Consider the following 5468-nt stretch of genomic DNA (forward strand, 5'->3'; position numbering starts at 1 on the left):
AATTATGCCAAGTAGCATTCCACATCAAAAATTCTGTTTTTATCATTTACCTACTCGAGGACGAGCAGGAATTTAGCTTGGGGATGCTTGATACGTCTCCAATGTATCTATATTTTTTGATTGTTCCATGCTATATATTATATTCTGTTTTGGACATTATTGGGATTTATTATACACTTTTATATTTTTTTGGGACTAACCTATTAACCGGAGGCCCAGCCCAAAATTGCTGTTTTTTTGCCTATTTTAGGGTTTCATAGAAAAAGAATATCAAACGGAGTCCAAACGGAATGAAACCTTCGGGAACGTGATTTTCGGAATGAACATGATCCAGAGGACTTGGACCCTACGTCAAGCAATCAACGAGGAAGGCACGAGGTAGGGGGGCGTGCCTACCCCCCCAGGCGCGCCCTCCACCCTCATGGGCCCCATGTTGCTCCACCGATGTACTCCTTCCTCCTATATATACCTATGTACCCCCAAACTACCAGATACGGAGCCAAAACCCTAATTCCACCACCGTAACTTTCTGTATCCACGAGATCCCATCTTGGGGCCTTTTCCGGAGCTCCGCCGGAGGGGGCATCGATCATGGAGGGCTTCTACATCAACACCATAGCCCTTCCTATGAAGTGTGAGCAGTTTACTTCAGACCTACGAGTCCATAGTTATTAGCTAGATGGCTTCTTCTCTCTTTTTGGATCTCAATACAAAGTTCTCCCCCTCTCTTGTGGAGATCTATTCGATGTAATCTTCTTTTGCGGTGTGTTTGTTGAGACCGATTAATTGTGGGTTTATGATCAAGTTTATCTATGAACAATATTTGAATATTCTCTGAATTCTTTTATGTATGATTGGTTATCTTTGCAAGTCTCTTCGAATTATTAGTTTGGTTTGGCCTACTAGATTGATCTTTCTTGCAATGAGAGAAGTGCTTAGCTTTGGGTTCAATCTTGCGGTGTCCTTTCCCAGTGGCAGTAGGGGCAGCAAGGCACGTATTGTATTGTTGCCATCGAGGATAAAAAGATGGGGTTTATATCATATTGCATGAGTTTATCCCTCTACATCATGTCATCTTGCTTAAAGTGTTACTCTGTTCTCTTGAACTTAATACTCTAAATGCATGCTCGCAGCGGTCGATGTGTGGAGTAATAGTAGTAGATGTAGGCAGGGAGTCGGTCTACTTGTCTCGGACGTGATGCTTATATACATGATCATACCTAGATATTCTCATAACTATGCTCAATTCTGTCAATTGCTCAACAATAATTTGTTCACCCACCGTAAATACTTATGCTCTTGAGAGAAGCCACTAGTGAAACCTATGGCCCCTGGGTCTATCTTCCATCATATTAATTTCCAATACTTAGTTATTTTCTTTGACATTTATTTTACTTTGCATCTTTATCATAAAAATACCAAAAATATTGTCTTATCATATCTATCAGATCTCACTCTCGTAAGTGAACGTGTAGGGATTGACAACCCCTTATCGCGTTGGTTGCGAGGATTTATTTGTTTGTGTAGGTGCGAGGGACTTCTGTGTGGCCTCCTACTAGATTGATACCTTGGTTCTCAAAAACTGAGGGAAGTACTTACGCTACTTTGCTGCATCACCGTTTCCTCTTCAAGGGAAAACCAACGCAAGTGCTCAAGAGGTAGCAGACATCCGGCCATGACCCCGGACATCCGGCCCCTGGAAGCGTCACCAGCAGCAAGAAGCCAATGGCCAAGTCTATAGGACCCGGACATCCGGCGACCAGCCCGGACATCCGGCGCTTCCCGAGCTCCCGAACATCCGGCCTCCAGCCCAGAAATCCGGACCTCGCCATTCAAGAGAGCAACAAGGCCGGCCGCTCTAGCCCGGACATCCTCGACGCCCGGACGTTCGACCTCCCCTGTCTGCGCATAGTGTAAGGGCTCGAGGCCCGTGTACCCCTTCGCCCACCTAGACTATATATACTCCTCCTCGTCCCTCTTTCTAGGGTTAGCAAAGGATTAGCTCATATTTTGTGTGAGAGCTTTGCTCATCCACTTGGTTAACTTCTCTTCGGAGATAGCGCCTCCTCGGAGAAGATCCCCCAAGCGGATTCAAGACCCCTTTACGGGAAGAACCTCAAGACACCTCACGGAGAAGACCGGCTACCTTTGTATCGTCCCTAGTTGACCGTGGATCGTGTGATCTCTTATGTACTCGAGGATCTAGCACATGTGTGACTATTTCTTGTTGGTCTAGTGACTATTTCTTGTTGATCTAGCACATCCGCAGGTTTTACTGTCACGTTTTACTATGTCGAGGGAGGACAGAATAAAACGCTCGCACCCCTCGCACCTCTTGCTCCTAGCCATTCTTTCGTTCTCTCCTCCCAGCTAGGGTTCCCACCGCCGCCGCCACCTTCACCGGCGTTTGTGCTTCACCTCCCGTCCCAAGCTCCACCTATCATCCAGCGTCTTCTTCCCCAATCTACTCAATTTCAATCTCAGGAGCGCACGGGAGGCGAGGTGCCCGTTTCCGGGACATGGGCCATGAGGAAGCTCAGCCCTGGATCCCTCTGTTTCGCAGGGCCAGGGCACCCATTCGCGATGCACTACGCTGTCGCCGGCATGGAGGCTCGGGATCGGGCAGCCGCCACGGTGTCGGGTGCCGCTTGGTGGCGTGAGCTCTCCCGGCTCCCCGCCCTGGCCTGCGATGATGAGTACCAGGTAATGCTGCTCCTATAGTCTCAGCTCATGGTAGTGCTCGACAAGCCCCATGACGTGCCTTGGAATCGGTCATGGCGTTGGCTGGGAACCGTACGGTGTTGTCTGATGTGTTGTACGCAGTACGCACCGGGAGGTTTGGTCAATCGATGGCAGGTATGAGTAGCACCTGAGGCCGATGGATGGATGGATGTGTGCACGCCTGTATGTGTGTATGGATGTCAGGGTCATGTTGCTTGGTGGGCAAAGGCTGGGGCTAGAACCTGCTTTTGCTTGGTGGGTAAAGGTTGATGGATGGATGGATGTGTGCACGCTTGTTGATATATCTCCATCGTATCTACTTTTCCAAACACTTTTGCCCTTGTTTTGGACTCTAACTTGCATGATTTGAATGGAACTAACCCGGACTAACGCTGTTTTCAGCAGAATTGCCATGGTGTTATTTTTGTGCAGAAATAAAAGTTCTCGGAATGACCTAAAAATCAACGGAGAATTATTTTGGAATATATAAAAAAATACTAGAAGAAAGATCCACGTCAGGGGGCCCACACCCTTCTCACGAGGGTGGGGGGCGCGCCCCCCTAGGGCGCCCCCTACCTCATGGGCCCCCTGGAGACCCTCCGACTCCAACTCCACCTCTATATATTGAGTTTCGATGACAAAAAAATCGGAGAGAAGAAATCATCGCGTTTTACGATACGGAGCCACCGCCAAGCCCTAAAACCTCTCGGGAGGGCTGATCTGGAGTCCGTTCGGGGCTCCGGAGAGGGGGATTCATCGCCGTCGTCATCATCAACCATCCTCCATCACCAATTTCATGATGCTCACCGCCGTGCGTGAGTAATTCCATCGTAGGATTGTTGGACGGTGATGGGTTGGATGAGATTTATCATGTAATCGAGTTAGTTTTGTTAGGGTTTGATCCCTAGTATCCACTATATTCTGAGATTGATGTTGCTATGACTTTGCTATGCTTAATGCTTGTCACTAGGGCCCGAGTGCCATGATTTCAGATCTGAACCTATTATGTTTTCATCAATATATGAGAGTTCTTGATCCTATCTTGCAAGTCTATAGTCACCTACTATGTGTTATGATCCGGCAACCCCAAAGTGACAATAATCGGGACCACTCCCGGTGATAACCGTAGTTTGAGGTGTTCATGTATTCACTATGTGTTAATGCTTTGGTCCGGTACACTATTAAAAGGAGGCCTTAATATCCCTTAGTTTCCAATAGGACCCCACTGCCACGGGAGGGTAGGACAAAAGATGTCATGCAGGTTCTTTCCCATAAGCACGTATGACTATATTCGGAATACATGCCTACATTACATTGATGAACTAGAGCTAGTTCTGTGTCACCCTATGTTATGACTGTTACATGATCGATCGCATCCGACATTATTCTCCATCACCGATCCAATGCCTACGAGCTTTTCCTATATTGATCTTCGCTTATTTACTTTTCCGTTGCTACTGTTACAATCACTATAAAACCCAAAAATATTACTTTTGCTATCGTTACCACTACTATCATATTACTTTGCTACTAAACACTTTGCTGCAGATATTAAGTTTCAAGGTGTGGTTGAATTGACAACTCGGCCGCTAATACTTGAGAATATTCTTTGGCTCCCCTTGTGTCGAATCAATAAATTGGGTTGAATACTCTACCCTCGAAAACTGTTGTGATCCCCTATACTTGTGGGTTATCAAGACTATTTTCTGGCGCCGTTGGCGGGGAGAATAGCTCTATTCTTTGAGTCACTTGGGATTTATATCTGCTTATCATTATGAAGAACTTGAAAGATCAAAGAACCAAGATTTTTCCCTCAACTACGAGGGGAGGTAAGGAACTGCCATCTAGCTCTACACTTGATTCACTTTCTATTTTGAGTAAGCTTGCGACACCTAAACCTGCTTCTGCTATTAATTCTGATATGTCGCATGTTATTGATGATGCCACTTCTGCTATGCATGATACTTATGATGAAACTACTTATATGCTTGATAATACTGTGCCACTAGGTGAGTTCCTTGATGAACAACTTGCTAGGGATGGAGAGAATGAAATTATTGAAATTGATAATATTGATGAAATTGATGATGAAGATTCTCCCCTAGATATGAATTGCCTGTTGTTCCTGAGGGTTATGTTATGGATGAAGAAACTGCTAGAGTCTTTCTTGCTTGCAATGATAGAAGTGATCTTAAGAAGTTATTAGCTATGCTTAAAGAAAAATCTCTGAATGCTAGAATGAAATATGATCCTGCTTATGCTACTTCACCTATCTTTATTACTGATAAGGATTATGATTTCTCTGTTGATCCTGAGTTAATTACTTTGGCTGAATCTGATCCTTTTTATGGCTATGAATCTGAAACTGTTGTGGCACATCTTACTAAATTAAATGATATAGCCACCCTATTCACTAATGATGAGAAAACTCGCTACTATTATATCCTTAAATTATTTCCGTTCTCATTAAAGGGTGATGCTAAAACATGGTTTAATTCTCTTGATCCTAGTTGTGTGCGTAGTCCCCAGGATATGATTTATTACTTCTCTGCTAAATATTTCCCCGCTCATAAGAAACAAGCTGCTTTAAGGGAAATATATATATTTTGTGCAAATTGAAGAAGAGAGTCTCCCACAAGCTTGGGGGAGGCTTCTCCAATTACTTAATGCTTTGCCTGATCATCCTCTCAAGAAAAATGAAATACTTGATATCTTTTATAATGGACTAACCGATGCTTCCAGAGATT

This window comes from Triticum urartu, chromosome 1A (assembly GCF_056163025.1).
Source record: "Triticum urartu cultivar PI428250 chromosome 1A, HENAU_Tu73, whole genome shotgun sequence".
NCBI lineage: Eukaryota > Viridiplantae > Streptophyta > Magnoliopsida > Poales > Poaceae > Triticum > Triticum urartu.